This window comes from Odontesthes bonariensis, chromosome 24, assembly GCF_027942865.1.
Source record: "Odontesthes bonariensis isolate fOdoBon6 chromosome 24, fOdoBon6.hap1, whole genome shotgun sequence".
NCBI lineage: Eukaryota > Metazoa > Chordata > Actinopteri > Atheriniformes > Atherinopsidae > Odontesthes > Odontesthes bonariensis.
In genome coordinates this window covers 22,634,920-22,653,662 of record NC_134529.1, presented here as the reverse complement: position 1 = coordinate 22,653,662, position 18,743 = coordinate 22,634,920, and the positions used below count along the sequence as shown (strand labels likewise).

Genomic DNA, 18,743 nt, shown 5'->3' with positions numbered 1-18,743 from the left:
AGAGAAGAATATGTTTCCGCTTCCACCCTCTGTCCCTTTGAAAACGGAATGGCTAATTTCATTTACACGGGACAGGTGCCCATGCATGTTCCAAAGAGCGTCAGTGTTTGCGCGACACATTTCAGAGGAATGCTTCCACAACTTGGGACAGTACAGGGCAGGTTTTGCCCTACACCTGAAGTTGAAGCCTGGATCAGTGCCAAGCCTTGCGGTCCATCAGCTACCCACACCGATCAAGTAAGTCATAATTATTTGGAGCCGCTAGCACTTCATGGGTGACAGCAGCTAACTAGCCAACATTAGCTGTGGAGGTATTTATCCATGAAACCTACACTGCGCTACAAAACCAATACTCTGTTAAACTGGTTAGATTTGGAAAATTGGTTGTAAAACAAGACATTTGTCTTTTGACCAAGTATCTTACGTGTAGGGGACTACATACAGCATGAATACTTAGGTAAGCAAGTCTAGTTATGTTCTGCGGCTAAATACGTCTGTTACACGGAAAATGACGCCCGACGATAACAATTCATATTTTGTAAGCCTTTCTTTAGATTGGTGACTTTATATTTTGTAAGCCTTTGTTACGGTTTGGTGACTTTTTTTTTTTTAACGTTGAGTCGTTTCTGCGTCTTTCGTGTGTGATATGCGATCGGGTGTTGTGGCTAGGTGAAGGATGTTTAGCAAACGTTTGCTGACTTCCCTCGAACATACACCATTATGTATCTGTCAATTCGAACACAGTTTTGACTTCAAATCTGTCGTGACACGTCAGATTATCACGAGTGTAATGCTCGGCTTTCGAACCATGAGATGTGTGCTCTCTGTCTGCATCAGGTTCACTCTTCACTGGCCAGCACATCAAGTGCTCACGTCCAGACATCCCGGACCAGGGATGCTGCCTGCCAGACTGACCCCATTGTCAATAGGACTGCAGCCACACCGAAGAATGTTGTCTTTCTCTATATTGGAATGCTTTGCAGGTGAGATGTTTTACCTTGTAGTTGTTGAAAGTTTTTGTTGTCTGAAATGTCATAATTGAGCCGGGTTTCTCCAGCACTATAAGGCACGAAACACCTAGACCAGGTCCCCTGAAAAGATTGTCTTGTGAATGTAATTTATATTTGATTTACCAAAAAATGTATACTTTTAGGGGGTTTTCAGATCATAGTTCCTATGAAACTTCACAATATATGAAAAGCTTTTTCCAAAATGTTTTATACCTACTTTCAAAAATATTGTTTTATTTGTTACTACCATTAAAAGCAGCATTTAAATGTTTCAAATGCTATCTCAGCTGATATCACTTTCCTGATGCTTGAAATCAGATTTTTAAAAAAAAGTAATGAGAACAGCTTCTATAGCATTTTGGAAAAGAGCTTTTCAAATGCTTTCCCATGATGATGCATGTGTCTCTACCAGCTAACCCCCACCACCATGACAAATGAAAATTCTGTGAGAAACACCGTTTACACATGGTTTCTTGTACTTTCAGACTGTACTTGGCAGCGATCCACTTTAATGAAAATGCAAACCGACCACAGGCCCAGACAGCAGACGGTGTACCTCTCTTCAAAATCTCCTTTCCCAAATCCAAGAAGGGAGAGTGCAGTCAAACGTCAAAAGACTAAGCCAACCTTTGGTAAGACCTCAAAAGTTCAAGAATTCAAGTCCAACTACTTTTGCCTTTATCAAATTTACTGAGGTTAATTCCAACAAATAGGAATACAAAAAATGTGAGAAATAGAAATCTAAACAAACATAAATATATATATAGAACAAATATAAATATATAAATAAACATTGAAATGTACAAATGACTAACTGAAATATACAAATGTTGAGCGTGTACAGTGTGTATGAATGTTCTGTGTGAAAAGGGAATGTGGATGTCCTGATGGACCTAATTTTTCACATGCGAGGCAGTCTAAACCCGGTGCAGTGTCCTTCATCATCGGAGTACTCGGCACGGATACGCAGGACCACACAGGCAGGAATGACCACTCTGATCCGGCGACCCAAAAAGCCCCAGCACCACGCCACGAACTGCCTGTAGGCCAAATGCCTGAAGCGCCTGGAAGAACAGATAGAAAAAAACGACACTTGCAGAGAATGTTGTTGTTCTTCTGTTATTGCTATGTTGTACATATTTACATATTCCTATGGATTATTCTTGATTGTGTTTTAATAATGTCTTGTAAATAAATCTACAAACACTCTTCATACTGTCTGCATAGTTGAATTATCAGGCTCTGTTGGGTGGGTGTACTGTAAACTCTTATGTATGTGGCTATGAGTGATTATTTTACAACGCTTACCGATGGGTTCTTCTCAGGCGTAAACTGCCAAACAGGTAGATCCAAATGTTTACAGTGTTACCTGAGGGATCTCCATGCAGCATCTATTCTCCCTTTCTGTGGGCATTATCTCGCAAATTCCACATTGACACCTATTATTTTTTAAAAAAAAGGCAGTGTAATGATATTCTGTTTTCAGGTAATGCCGGCAAATATAACAATGAAACATCTTTAGTGGCAAGTAAATGAGTTAACAGGTGAGCATGGAGAATAATTACATGCTGGTCAGAATACTATCATGTTTTTTGCATGCCATAGGCTGCTGTATAACTACATGGGCAACGAACAGCTGGCTGTTCCCAGTGAAGACAGGCTACTAAAAAGGTGTACACAGAAATATGTAGCATAAGTTTCACTTCGTGTAGTTACACTTTGGATCCAGCACATGGTCAGGATATGATGAGGTATGCTTTTTTTTTTTTTTTGTATATTACAGCATGTAAACCTTTTTGTCTAGAAAACTTGGTTATAAATCGCTCCCCTTATGTCAACACTGGGTGGAGAATCATTTGCATGTTGGCAATGTGTACTATGGGAAATACTTTGGCAGTGTTACTGTTGTACAATGCAAGGCGACATTGAGAAAGTTACTTGGTGTAGAGACTGGAGATGCCAGCAGCCATACTCACTAATGTTAGCACTGCAAATACGTGCCCACATTGCAAAATAAGTTGGGAACTTATACGTTTTGTAAGCAAAAATACCATTTTAGGTAGTCCTGATGTAGTGACTAATTTCTGCTCTAATTAGGCTACCGTAGGCTAAGCCACTGCTAGTATCTGCGCACCTCAGTGGTTCGGACCGACCCAACTATAAACGTTTCCAGACATAACATTTCAAACTCACCATTCTGAGACGTTTTGCTGAAGGCGCTGCTGATCTGCAGTTTGTTGCTGAACTGCCTGCGCCTCGCTTCAGGGTCCGATTCCGGGTCGAAGGCGAAAGGTACGATGGTTTGCTCACCTGCCATTTCTATTTTTTTTTCCTACTAGCAGGCAGCTAACATGCGCGGAGCCAAAACAGAGAATCAGACACGCCCCCATTCAGCCATGACACACCCCTCGCGCTCCTCCTTGCTTCTCATTAGGAAAACAGGGCACTGGAGAGAGCGCTGAAATGCTGCTTTCTTCTAAGAGGCCAAATCTGCGTTTTTCGGGTGAATTTTGAGAACGCCTGGGGGTATAACATCCTGAAGCCTCCGAAAGCCCATTTAAAGCGCCACTACTATACCATGCCATGGGAACTTTAAGATATGATGGAGCTCGGTTATTAAGAGAAGAATTTTAAATTATATTCTGAATTTAACAGGGAGCCAATGAAGAGAAGCTAAAACTGGAGAAATATGATCTTTCCTGTTAGATCTCATTAGAACTCTGGCTGCAGCATTTTGGATCAGCTGGAGGCTTTTCAGAGAAATTGTGGGGCAGCCCCAAAGAATTACAGTAGTCCAATCTTGGAGTAACAAATGCATGGACTAATTTTTCTGCATCACTCTGAGACAGGATGTTCCTGATTTTAACAATATTACGAAGGTGAAAGAAGGCAGAACTAGAAATCTGTTTTATATGTGCGTCAAATGATACATTTTGGTCAAAAGTAACGCCAAGGTTACTCTAGTACTAAAAGCCAAGCAAATACCATCTTGAGTAAATAGACAATTTCTCCCTGAAGCGCTCAGGTCCAAAGATAACGACACAAGTTTTGTCTGACTACTAAAAACTAAATACTTATTGCACCAATCCTAGTTGAAAGAAGCTATTTTTCAAGTTGAAATCTCCAATCATACATCTATTCATGCTGCACAGTGGTTAGGAAGTGGGATCCTGGTCCGATTCCCAGCTGGGACCTTTCTGTGTGGAGTTTGCATGTTCTCCCCTTACAATATATTCCGGTACTCTGGCTTTCTCCCACAAGCATGCATGTGGCTAGGTGCCTAGCCGACTCACAAAAGGACCCAAGAGCAGACGCAGAACACTGGGAGATTTAGAGTTAGAACAGAGTTTATTTACAGGTGAATGGTGTTGGAAGCCAAAGCACACAGGACCGGTTCCAGGTTCTGCTCTCCGTTGGAGAAGTATTGTCTTCGTTACCTGGGTAAGTCTGTGATAGTATAACAGTGCTGTTCCTGTGGAGCAGGCCTCCCATAGATGGATATCCTGCTTACAAACATGAATCAATATGCCCACATCCAGGGGGCAAAACAGGAGCTGGCAGTCACAAGCTTGTAATGAAATTTTAATGAATGTATATTTTCACTGTTTCTAAATTTATATGGACTCATCAAGGAAATAACTTAATAAAATGCAGCTACGTTGTTGAGGGTTTTAATACAGAAATGGTGAAAGTGTAAACTAACTGGTAACTTAGTGAGTCTGATAAGTAAAAAAAAATGTTATTCTTTACAACCTGCCATATTTAACACAAGTTACACCTTTAGAGACATATACTACGACCTGTAGGCTGATGACACAGGCTCAGAGTTCTGCATTTTGAGACACAACACTTTGCTGCCTTTATGATTTGAAGGATCCGATTCACAGTTTTTGATCCACAATCTTCTTCAGCTCTTAGCAAATGGAAGTGATCCCCTGGGAACATAAAACAATTTCCTTTTTGGTTGGTTGGTGTTGTAAACTTCTTTGTCTTCACTGTTTAGGCACTAGACTCCACCGAGATGAGTACTGCTTTCTGTTCCTTTTCTGTCCATGCACCTCTGCGATAACTTTGAATAGCTGGTTCGAGAAGAAGCTTTGCTTCTCTTCCACAAGGCATCTTCATTACCAAAGTCCCTTGGTATTTAACTGCTTGAGGTGTCACTGATGCATCAGTCATCCTGTGGATCTTCGGGTCTTTGAGGAGTCCTAACCAACCATCGTGTGCAAATGTTAGGGTCACAAGACTATGGCCTCTTAAAGGGATAGTTCGCCTCTTTTGATATGAAGCTGTATGAAATCCTGTACTAGCAATATCATTTATGAACATTTTCTTACCCCCTGCTGCGTCCTGTAAGCCGAGTTCCAGCCTCATTTTGGCGTTGACAAAAGTAGTCCGGCTAGTTGGCTGGGGCTTAAAAAATAAAGCGTTTTGCTTCTCAAAACGATATTCGTTCAAAACAGTAATACATTTGCATCACAAAATTGCTCTCCAGGAAAAAGTCAGACCTCACAATCGCTTGGCGCTATTTTCTCTCCCTTCGTATCACTGCGTGCTGTGTAGACCGAGCAGTCCCCTGCTTCCGAGCAGTAACACCGTAACAGGCGCGGGTATCGGCAGCTGGCAGCACGCAGTGATACGAAGGGAGAGAAAATAGCGTCAAAAGAGCCGAACTATCCCTTTAAGGCTCGTGCTCGTTCAAGTCAAGTTTTCACACGGTCTCACGCCACCCATCGGATGACATAGTGGCGTGAAAAGAAGAACCTGATGGCCAGTGTTATCATGAGATTTGCTTTGTTTGCGATTTTAATGGGTTTGCTTTTCAGTCACAATTTCACCATCAGTGAACACTTTAAAACACACGAGTGCACTGCCCATGGTCCAATAAGAAACGGAGTCAATAATGACTGTCATCAAGAGCATGTAAAAACAGTCTCATGAAAACTATGTGAAAGTAAAAGAACAATCTTCTTATCAGTCAAACAGTCAAGCACAAATGCTTTCAACATCTTAAAACATAATAAACCTGGTCAGGTTACAATAAATAAGCGGTGCCTTTGTTAGGAAATTATCTGCGCCTGATTATCTTCAGTTCTGCTTGTTTGCATCTCCGTGCGGTTTGTGCTGCTGTTGATAAATTGTGGCGGCCATTTATTAAAACGAACCATCTGCATCTGTGCTCATAAATCAATCCAGTGTTAGCAGATCACCTGCAGAACTGCCTACTCCCTTTAGTGCTTTTCTGTGGATTTCACCATCACACTCGACATCCTGTCTTTGTCTCTCTAAAACCCTAAATCTACATGCACATGGGCATACTTAGTGTTTCTCCAATATCATCACCAACAGGATGCACATGTGTGCTCATTAAAGCATCCTCTCTGCAGATCTACTCCCATTTCTGTGCCACAATCAATACCACAACATATTTGTACAACCCATCTGCATCTCCTAGAACTGCCTTCTGAATGTTGCTGCCTGCTTCCCAGGGGGTGCAAACAACACCTATATTATTCAAAACAGCTCTGAGGGGATGTGTCTCAAAAGAGGAGCTGCGTGGCTCATTGGTACACATCTTTGAGAAGGTATAAACAAGAGTATTTGTGTGTTTCTATTTTTGGAATATCTTGTTTTATTAGGAAAATTAAAATATACACTCTCACATCCTCGGTTAATGACAACACTTCCCCACCCTATCATACGCCAGGAAGTGCCCTTCAATCAGCTGTCTGTGTGTAACCTACCATTGAGCGTACCATAAAGCAAAAGGATGCTGGATGTGTTTGGGCACAGCAGGAGGCAAGATACTTTAATGTACATGTCAAAGAAAGAATAGAGAGAACAGTGTAAACAGTGTCTTTTTTTTCTTGGGAGAAAATGTCAGAAAGCCTACATATTTTATTAGTTTCCATCAGATCTTTTTCATCTAAACATCTCTGCAACTTTTCATCATCTTTATGTTTGTAGAGTTGTGTGTATTGCACAATTTTGCTAAGAAACGTGGTGTACCACTTCCCCGTCAACCACCACTACAAAAGACACTCCACCTCCTGATGCCAGACAATAGACCTGATTTCCAACTTTGAAGTAAATTATGCGCTTGCTTTCAAAAATACAGTAAGTGCTTTTGAATTCATTTGACTAATACATTGTGATTATTGTTAATATCCTGAGATTTCTTTCATATGTGGAAAGATGTTCGTGGTAATTTCCTGAAGTGTCTTGCAGAATGTGATCAGTAGTGATGCCATTAATATCCAAACCTGTCTTGCAGACATACATGAAGCAGTCATGAAAAGTTAATCTCTCTGTTTGTGTCCGTAGACATGATTTTTTTCATGAAACTAGACAGGCAGGATAATAGCTCCATGAAGGAACCCACAGCATTTCAAAAAATGGTCCTAAAATGACTGTTGCTTCACATTTAACAGGCATCAGTTTTCAAGTTTGTCCCACCGCTTTAAAGTAACTGTAAAAATGTCATTTTCGGACTCTATCTCTGTTTTGTCATTGTTTTATATATTACTAACTACTTGGTTAAGGTTAGGAGCAAAAACTAAATAGTTTAGGTCTGGAAAACATCATGGCTAGTGTTAAAATCTAATTCTGTAATACACATTGCATCAAAATATCTTTTTCCTGGATTATTGGCTGACCCATAACACCCAAACCATATATCTAACTGAAAAGAAAACAATAGCAAACAAAAGCCTAAATTTATGTTCATCAGCCTGAATAAAAAGTTTTATGTTTCATGATGTTTTCTGGTTTCTTAAGACTCCTTTTTTTTGGGGGGGGGGTTACCAGAACATTTATTTATGAATATCCAGAGCATTGGTGAATGAGGCCCAATGCTCTCATTTAACTAAAAAGAAAGCAAAAGTTCTGTACTTTTCTTTTTTCCAAGTTGTGTTAATTGCAGTCAGAGCGCTCTTAGTTTGTAAAAGTGCTGTAAAAGAGACTAATATAAACATTAAAGGGACACTATGTAATAAATTAAGTCATTTATTAGCTCAAATCAACATATTCATTCATAAGTTAGTCCTCATTAGTGTAAAATGATCTCTGTCAAAAATCTCACTTATCCTCCTGAGTGAAGAATAACTTGTCTGTATCTACATAGAGCAGGTAAGCTCTATGGAGGCCGCCATGTCCTTCCGGTCCATGAAAAACGACGAAGTGCCGAGAGGGACATAAAGCACTTCGAATCGCGATTTCCCCGCCAGGCCGAATGGCTTATTACAGCCGCTAATGCTAAATAGATTTTATCTCGTAAATGATCCCACTAATAATGCATTGATTGTTTCCAAACTTCTGCCGTAGTACACATAGGCTCTTAACTCACAAAATGAGGCATTAGAAAGTTTGTAAGTTTACCAGGAGTTTATTTACCGCTGCTAATGCTGCTTCATGCTAACGCTGCTAATGCTAATGCTGCGTCGACGTCACTTCCGGTAATTCCCGGAATATGACTAATTGCATTGTTTTCACACCAAAGGCTATGTCAACTTATGTTATCTGACATGTTATCTGTCATCTGTATTTATAGTGTTGTTGTATGTGTGTTATATAATCCTTTGTACTGTGTGTCTTGATGTCTTTTTGTTTGTATGGACCTTGAGTCTGAAGCTATAGCTTCTTGAATCTTGACACATTCCGTTTGCCGTAGTTCAAGAAGTTGCAACGCACATTTGAAAATGTGAGGCGCTAGAGAGCAAATTCATTCGACTTTGCAAAATAAAATTGCACCACTAGATGGGGGAAGAAATTACATAATGTCCCTTTAACATGGAGCAGTGCCTCATCCAGTGGGTCACAAGTTTAGAGATGCTAGTTGTTAGCCTCTCCAAGCTAATGCACGACAGAGGCGGAAGATGAAAAAATGAGTAGCTGCGTTAGAGATAGTCGTAACCCTCTCATTTTCCACTGCCGGCAGCACAGGTACACTGGTCACAACAGTATCTGCCTTTGGCAGAGATATAACCTCCTGCTACACGTATACAGCCTCTTCCAAGTGGTCAACAGATTTGGCCCTTTTACAGGGTCATAGATGGGGGAGCTGAGCAAACAGCTACTTAGAAGGGAGCCAAAGAAGAGTAAATTATTGCCCTCTAAAACAGCTAAAAAAAACTATAAAAGGTTATAGCAGTTTGAGTAAATGCTACACTGTGGATTTTGTGGACTTGCGCATTACACAGGTACACAAACTGAGTCTGGATAACACTGTCACATGGTGTGGCACCGTGGAAAATGTTTCACCAATGGAGGTTGATAAAATGTAGTGACAAAGTAAACGACTGCCGGATGCAGAACTGATTTGGCATAAAAATCCACAATATAACTATTGCTTTTTTTAAGATTCAAGTTGATCTAGATGGCAAAAAATGTGCTCTTCTCATGGTGACCCTCTGTGTAGCTTTTAGCATAGCCCTTCTGACAGCAAAAAAAAAAATTCTGAAAAAAACTTGAATTCAACTAACTGTTTAAACAAAGCAATGGTTTAAATACATCAATGGTCCAACTATTTACGCAGCCAGTAAAGAAATCTGAGACATCTGTCTCTGTTTCTATGCTACACTTAGGGGAAGAGGTAGAAATGAAGAGACCATAGTGGTGTGATCTTACCAAGAATCTCAAGAAAAATACAATTGATCTGCACTGCTGGTATAGCAGAGAGGACCTGAAGTGTCAATCCTGCTGTTTTTGTTCACTGTTGCTCTCTTTTTTCACAGTCAGACCACAATAATGCACTGGATTCAATCAAAAGAAAGGTGACTTTGTGCTTTTCGGAATCCAAAAGGAGGTCTTGGACCCTTCTCTACCTGAGGAGCTCCCCCTCAAAGAAACTCAATTTTCACTTGAAAAGAAAGACTGATCCGCCATCCTCTTCCTCTTTTTCTCCTCGTGTCCACTGTGTTGTACCCCAAGCCCGGACAAAGGACGATTACACAAATCTGTCACCCAGGAAATCCCGACACTTTATTTCCTCTCAGACAAAGAGCCAGTGACGGGTGATGAGTTTGTAGCTGCTGGGGGATTTGACCGACTCTGGGGGAATAATAAAGCAATTTCAGTCTGCCAGAAAAGTCAGACGAAGGAGAGAGAAAAAAACACACACGAAGAAGATATAAATCACTCGTGTGATAGCTTCAGTTTTTTGGTGGAGAAATGACACAGTTAAATTGTACAGAGAGATGAGTGACCAGAGCGAGGCTGTTCTATAGAAAGTACACAGTGGCCAAATAAAGATGTATCATAAAGGCTGAAATACAGGTTTTTAGAAAGGTTTTACATGAGTGGAGGAGGTTTAGCAATGTGTATCTTAATGTCCACCAACTGACACTCAATAAAGAGACACAAACCTATACTAGCAGTACATGAAATAAACATGTTCATTGTTGAATTTATACATCAAGGTTGTATAAGATGCTGAACATCAGGAGAAAGGAATAAAAACTTTATGGATTTAGCTATATGCAGTGGCACTCGCTATGTCTTAATCGGTCACAGTGGAACGATAAACTGTACGTTCTATTTCAGTGCAATCAGAATTTAGGCACATTTTTAATTAAAACATATTTGTGCTGCATGTAAAGAATCCAGGCAGAACAATAAGTTGCAAAATATTCCACATGCTTACTTCTGCCAGTCATAAGAATGGCAGAACAAAAAGTGAATACTGTATTGTCATAAAAAATATATATATATTGGTATCAACAGTGATCCTTGCGACCGATCCCCCCCCAAAAAAAAATCTGGACGGCGGACATTAACATCAGGTGTCCTAACATTTATATGTGCAACTTTAATACTCCCAAAAAATTCACAAAACAACGCCTGGAATTAAATGTTCGTTACATTTTTTTAAACATCTAGCATCCCCAAAACCAAACAGAGATTAATAAGGATTGATCTTACCGTAGGTTTCTGTGGGAACAGACAATAATGACTTTCCTCTCCGGTGTGTGCCTCCACCCTCTTCTCTCTGCAGTGATTGCGCTGTAGCAGGCCAGCAGTTGAATCCTGCAATATTTACACAGAAGAATCTCATTCTTCTGGTTTGTGGGTGACTCCTGTCCACTGCAGTAGCTCACCTGCATATCGCATGTATGTCCAGCGCATGAATGACACTTTACGCTGACGTTCTATGGTTCTCTCATTCTCTTTATCTGTCATCCTGAATCAGAGTTTCTGTGGTTGTAGGTCAGCAGCTGACACCTGGAGTGTTTTTGCAATGTTCACATTCTGGGGGAAACTTGTGTGCCCAACATGTTTTGTATGTTGAGGCAAACAGGTGAAACTCGGCAGTCAGTAATTCAGGAAAAAGATATTTTGATGTGTTACGTTCTTACAGACCTTTCTGTGTGGGTTTGCATGTTCTCCCCGTGTGTGCGGGGGTTCTCTCCGGGTACTCTGGCTTCCTCCCACCGTCCAAAAACATGCATGTTAGGTTAATTGGTGGCTCTAAGTAGTCCCTAGGAGTGTGTGTGAACGTGGTTGTGTGTCTCGTTTGTCTCTGTGTGACCCTGTGATGGACTGGCGACATGTCCAGGGCGTACCCTGCCTCTCACCCAATGACAGCTGGGATAGGCTCCAGCCCCTCCAGTGACCCTGAGTTGGATTAATCGGGTATAGAAAGTGGATGGATGGATGTTACAGTGTCTGTTTTCAAGCGACGATTTCCTAACATGAACCATATAGTTTTTACGGTTTAGACATTCAAGTCAAAGTAACTTTCAAACATCAGTGCTTGGGATGGGACTTAAACTTGATTAGCCTGGCAGCCGTGTCTGAAGCTCCATCCAGACTTTGTTTCCTCGTAAATGTGTCATTTCGTAACGCACTAAATGCTGTGAAAATGCATCTCTGTATAGTTATTTTTTGTGTAGTAGCACAAAATCAAATGACTATATAAATTGGGGAAATTGCGTCTGTAGGAACAGATCAATAGATTACATTTTTGTGGCTCTTTCATATTTTGCCGTGAGACAGGATTATGTCAGGCGTTCCAGTGGTGTCGCAACCATGAGGTGCTCTGAGGTGTTCCAGAGTCCTTGTGTCTTTGATACATTGTGTTTGACACGTACTGTGTCTGAGATTTTATGCTCATGAGCAAGCAGTTGGTACTTGGAATTTTTAACACAGAATCCAAAAACCAGAATTCTTCTCAGGAGAGGAAAAATGCAACATGTCGTTTAAAGCTGCTGCTCCATACGTTGGGTTTATACATTTTCTCAACTCTGTCCAGTTTCATTCTTTGTCATGCCCTTCAGCAAGGCATCAAACACCCTACTTTGGTCCTGGGTGTGTGTTTGTTTTCTAGTTTGAGCTTAGATTGCTCAATGCTGTAACATGCTCATACTATCAGTGCCCATACATTTAAAGAGAAATTAAACAGTCCATTTTTGATGAGTTTTGTAAAGTCCCAGGTGTGTTGCAACATAATGTGATAAGAATTAAAAAAAAAAAAGGTGCTTTGTGCTTCTTTCATGGAAATACAGCTGAAGGTGAAATTGAGAGATAATTTGACCACATTCCCTTAAACCCTCTGCCTTACATGATCGAGCCTGTGAGCAGCAGAGAAGTTAAAGTTAGAGTTAAAGAAGAAAAAGCTAAAGTTTTTCAAGAGTTTTTTTTTTCTGGAGAGGGCGGGAAACACCACCTGGTGTTTATGTGGCTGCTGCACTGCAACGCTGACTGCTAGCGAGTCAATATGCAGTCAGGGGGCTGATGTGAACCGCCTGCTGGGAGACCTTCCCTCCACATCACCCTGAAGCGACCCATTAATGAAGCTGAAGCTAATGATAGCTGTTTTGCTCATCAGACAGCTTTATCCATCACAATTATCACAGCTGTCAGTAGTTCACAACCTAACTCGCTTACTATTGTCAAGGACTTCTTCATAGTTTCTGGCACAAAGCTTATGTGCAACAGAGGTACGACAGCACGATCTTGTCTTGTTTACCAATCATCAGCAGGCTGTTCCGTCACCTCAGTGTTCCTATTTGCAGTGAGAATACAATCAGAGATAACCTTGACCCCACCACCACCACCATTCTGCCTTTGTACTTTCACATGTGAAATCGATGCACAATAAAGGCGCATCAGTCCTGTCTTGAAAGCTGTATACAAAAAGGCCTCATATCAACAAATGAACTTAAAGGGATAGTTCGCCTCTTTTGACATGAAGCTGTATGACATCACATATTAGCAATATCATTTATTACATTTGACTTACCCCCTGCTGTGTCTTGTGAGCCAAGTTTCAGCCTCGCTTTGGCTTTGACGAAGGTAGTCCGGGTAGTTGGCTGGGGCCACAAAAATAAAGCGTTTTGCTTCTCAAAATAATGTGCGTTCAAAAGAGTAATACATTTGCATCAAAAAATCGTTCATCCAGAGAGAACATAATGCCAAGCGATTGTGAGGTCTGACTTTTTCTGGATGAACGATTTTGTGATGCAAATGGATTACTGTCTATTTATTAAACTTAACAGTAATAATGTGAATTTATACTACAAGTATACAAATTTTCAGGAAGTTGGGAAAATACATATTTCTTGGAAAAATACAAGAAATACCCCATTATTATAAGTTATTGCTCACAGCAGAATTGTTTCTTGGCATACGGATGTGGAGTGAAGACAGCTGCTGCTGTACATTGCTTAGCTGGATGAAAAAGTGAATTATTAGTTTTTTTTTTTTTTTTTGCAGTTTAGATGGTTAGAGAAAATATTACCCAAAAAACATTTCTGACTCCAGGAAAATATGGAGGGGGGTGGGGGGTGTTATCATGTATCCCTATAAACAAAACTAAACAGCATATCTCATTACAGTGCAGCTGCCACAGCCTGGCTCTCTGCTGTGGAGGAGTAGCGAGTCAATGTAAATTACCTCAGTCAGACTTTCTCACTTCATATTGTAAAACCACAGATAGAGATTTTTGGAGATGCATCTCATGTCAATATTTCTGGGTGACATCAGCAACTACAATAACTGGCGCCTCAGTTTATCACGACATCTTTTATCCCTGACATCCCATCTGTCATAGACTGTCACATTATGAGGTTCCAGCAGAAAAAAAAAGGTTTTTGTTTCCTGCTCACAAAGCCTCATTAAAGTGGTTTTGGTTCTAGTTCAAAGTGCCTAAAATTTACTGCTTCCTCGTGGCCACGCAGCAACAGTAGGATTGTTTGATTACAAAAATGTTGTGCTCTTTATTATGGTAATGAGCACCTTTCAAAAGCAGCAGCTTGGGACCTTTGCTCTCCAAGTGCATCACATTCTTTTGAGATGGTGTTTTAATGGCTCACGCCTGCTGCATAATCAACTACAGGTTGACATTTAAAACATGAAAATAGCAAATTATCACACTGCATGTGTCCTCTGGATAAGTGGTGGAAGTGCAGTTTGGAAGTGGAGAAGCGTCTAGCATCTGCTGAGAGATGATCTTAAAACTCCAACCCAGAGCCAAGCTGTCAAAAGTGGCTGTCCCATTTTTAAGACACAGGCACTTTGGCTTTATTTGCCAGTTTACATCAGAGAGGTAGGAAATGGAGAGAGAGAGTAGCGAGGTTTCTTTGTATGAACATGAAGAGATTCAGCTCCATGGATTATGAACAGGACATGCCCTGATTCTGGTGTACTACAGGTTGGTACTTAGAAATTAGAGGATGCATGGGGATAAAACTAGTTTGATTAAGAGTGGTGCAGTGAGTAATACTCCCACTTACACATACACAGGTATTAACCCAACCCTCAATCCCCTTCACACTCATAGTCTCACTCTTAAAATTCTACTCTGCTGCGCTTCACCACACAGTGCAGAACAGTGGTTCAAACACTCCCTCTTTAGGGAGCAAGGGAGCCGCTTTCAACCCAGCCAACCATCGGAAACTCATTATTTCAGTACTAAGTGATGGATCATTTCCAAATGATCTCCATGTACACCTCAACAATTAAGCCACCAGCAAGGCAATTATAGATCAGCAATATCACGATGGGACACTGATATATTGCTGGGCTTTAACCTTTGGGCATCCGGACAGATTACACTTATTAAGCCACAGCTTTATTGGACCAATAAAAATCGTTGTGCCGCCATATCGAAACACATAACTGCAGGGTGGACATTCTTCTTGCTGGAAGAAACACTGGTAAAAGTATGGCTTTATGGAAGAGCGCTTAAAAGGAGAGGTCAGACAAATCAAGGTACTATCAATGCACTGGTCCTTTTTATTTGGGCTACATTCTGTTTTCATCTGTTTCTTAAGTTATGGATAATGAATTTTTGTGAAACTTTCCTACTTTCATGGTCTCCAAAGAATATATCCATCGTGCCAACATTTAGCCTTCTTGTCAAATATCAGGAATTTATGGAGCCAGCATGGTGAACCTTTACGTTTATGGGGATTCTGACTTTTCATCTAAGGGCTTTACCTCTACCCAGTCTTGTATGTCACGGTTTCCTGAGCATCCCTTTTTCTAAGATGCCTCAACAGTTTTTTTGTGCTTTTATAGCAGTGCTGTCTAGAATCAAAAGTCTGCTTAACGGATAGAGAATGATTTAAGGTTGAGGAATATTGAGCTACAATACCATCATAAGAAAAGACTTTGCCAGGCAATGCATCGCTCGCATTAAAATCTGGTTTAAGGCCTGGGTAAAGCAGAAATAAATTAATGTTCTGAGTTTATCACAGATATTTTCGAAACCACAGGATTAAAAGATACATCGAGTAAAAAGAATTAGGTCTGAAAGTGACAGGAAAATGAGCGGCACTGTCTGATCTGAGAGACTAGGGACATTTTTTCATGACATCCTGATTGACAGATCTCAGATCAGCTCAAATCAAACACACAGGGCAAACAGAGCAGAATTTATTTTTACCAAAAGCTCACTTCTTAGATCCCAGACGGCTCTGCAGATATGAAGTTACATTCATCTGTGGACAAAGTTACCAACATTTTCAAGTTGTGTAACTTACATTCTCGTAGCAGGTATGTCCCAGCTGCCGAGGATTTAACCAACATACGCAGTGTGAGCACACCAGTGGAGCAGCAAGAGACTACATCTGGCGGTCGCAGCAGTGTAGCACTGTTTTCCATCTCTGAAAAAAGAGGCTGGTGTTGGTGGTGATCCTGAACTTGTCAGGAAGTGTGGGTGAGTAGGATCCAAAGGCGACAGGAAACTCCTCGTTGTGGAAAAGGAATGTATTTTATTGATAATAATCCAAGGAAAAGGGAGCAAACACACACCGAACTGAAGCACAGACAGACAATAATCCGACCGGGAACAAGGGACGGAACTGAACTTAAATACACACGAGGGTAATCAAGGGAACTCAAAACACCTGGGGCAAATTAACCAGGGAAAACCAAAAACACAGGAGAGAAGAAGGTGACCAAAACACAGATCATGACAGTACCCCCCCCTTTAAGGGCGGATCCCAGACGCCCTTTAGTCCATAAAACACAAAAACAAACCGACCCAACCTGGGTGGGCGGTGGGGGCCTCGGAGGGAGGGCAAGCAACAACACAAAAGTCCAAAACAGAGTCCAAGAAACAAAAACCCCAACCCACAGAAGGTGGGTGGAAACAAGAAGGCCGACAAAAGTCTGGCGGAGCTCAGGAGGACAGTCCGTGAGGCCGGCTGAAGCCCGGACGAAGCTCTGGAGGGCAGCCGGGAGGCCGGCTGAAGCCACGAAGGCGGCTGGGACGAAGCTCTGGAGGGCGGCCGGGAGGCCGACGGAACCCACGAAGGCGGCCGGGACGAAACTCTGGAGGGCGGCCGGGAGGCCGACGGAACCCACGAAGGCGGCCGGGACGAAACTCTGGAGGGCGGCCGGGAGGCCGACGGAACCCACGAAGGCGGCCGGGACGAAACTCTGGAGGGCGGCCGGGAGGCCGACGGAACCCACGAAGCTGTGGCGACGGCGTGGAAGCCCTGGAGCGAGGCGAAGCCGACGGCGTGGAAGCCCTGGAGCGAGGCGAAGCCGACGGCGTGGAAGCCCTGGAGCGAGGCGAAGCCAGCGGCGTGGAAGCCCTGGAGCGAGGCGAAGCCAGCGGCGTGGAAGCCCTGGAGCGAGGCGAAGCCAGCGGCGTGGAAGCCCTGGAGCGAGGCGAAGCCGACGGCGTGGAAGCCCTGGAGCGAGGCGAAGCCAGCGGCGTGGAAGCCCTGGAGCGAGGCGAAGCCAGCGGCGTGGAAGCCCTGGAGCGAGGCGAAGCCAGCGGCGTGGAAGCCCTGGAGGGAGGCGAAGCCAGCGGCGTGGAAGCCCTGGGAACCGGCTGGACCAGCGGCGTGGAAGCGCTGGGAACCGGCTGGACCAGCGGCGTGGAAGCGCTGGGAACCGGCTGGACCAGCGGCGTGGAAGCGCTGGGAACCGGCTGGGCCAGCGGCGTGGAAGCGCTGGGAACAGGCGGAAGCTCTGGAGACTGAGGCTCCTCCAGGAGCTGCAGGAGGAACCCCAGCAGGAAGGCAGACAGGCCGAGCAGTTCCTGCGACTTCCCTGAGCTCACCTCGAGCTCAGGTGCAGCCTGATAACGAGGAGCTGGAGCCGGTGCAGTCAGGCGGGGCCCTGGTGCTCGGGGCTGACGAGGAGCGGGCTCAGGTGCTCGGAGCTGACGAGGAGCGGCCTCAGGCGCTCGGAGCTGACGAGGAGCGGCCTCAGGCGCTCGGAGCTGACGGGGAGCGGGCTCAGGTGCTCGGAGCTGACGAGGAGTGGGCTCAGGGGTCTTCAGACGGCGCGGAGCGGGCTCTGGGGTCTTCAGACGGCGCGGGGCTGTGGCGGCGGTGGCAGGGACCCCCTGGCGAGGAGCACGGGAACCTCCCCGGGAACAGTGGGGAGCGCTCACCCGAGGACTCACATGATGACCTTCCCGGAGACTGTGGGAGGCGTCACCCCGCCGGGGGTATGCCGAGGCCTGGACGTGGTGACCCTCCCGGGGAAACTGGGAGGCGGCACCCACGGTAGATGCCCCTGATGAGCACCCACGAGACCGGCGTCCTCCTCGTCCCGAGGACGGCCGGTTCTGAGGAGGTGGACAGTCCCAATATCGCCGGGGGCCGCACCCGGGAGGTGCGATCGCCAGTCGGGTGCCCCAGAAAGGTGAGCGCTGCGCTGCCTCCTTCTCCATGCGACGCTCGTACCTCATAGCCTCCCGGCGAAAGTACTCAAAAAGAGTAATGTGTCCTGGTCCTGCTGCTGGATCCATCTTTTGGGTCGGATTATTCTGTCAGGAAGTGTGGGTGAGTAGGATCCAAAGGCGACAGGAAACTCCTCGTTGTGGAAAAGGAATGTATTTTATTGATAATAATCCAAGGAAAAGGGAGCAAACACACACCGAACTGAAGCACAGACAGACAATAATCCGACCGGGAACAAGGGACGGAACTGAACTTAAATACACACGAGGGTAATCAAGGGAACTCAAAACACCTGGGGCAAATTAACCAGGGAAAACCAAAAACACAGGAGAGAAGAAGGTGACCAAAACACAGATCATGACAGAACTCTATCACTGCTACTCTTCTCAAGATTAATCCACTGAGTTTTCACTGACTGTAGTTACTTTTGGAACATCAGTCCTCTGAATTATTTGTCAGAAGATCGAAAAGATTGTTTGTGTGTACAACAAAAAAAGAGAAAGACTTTACCTTATGGTGTCTGAAAACTGAAATAGTAATAAATAAATAAATAGATCAAAATTTTGCAACATCAACTGACAGCATTATTTAC

At 43.4% G+C, this 18,743-nt stretch overlaps 1 long non-coding RNA gene across 1 annotated transcript; it reads right to left on the bottom strand.

The window, feature by feature from the left end:
* Positions 1-1,516: 1,516 nt before the first annotated feature.
* Positions 1,517-3,571, bottom strand: LOC142375049 (uncharacterized). The gene is made up of 3 exons (XR_012768868.1): positions 3,204-3,571; positions 2,319-2,449; positions 1,517-2,074 (listed from the first exon to the last, which is right to left on the bottom strand). It is a non-coding gene; the product is annotated as an uncharacterized LOC142375049 (long non-coding RNA).
* Between the last annotated feature and the right edge of the window lie 15,172 nt (positions 3,572-18,743).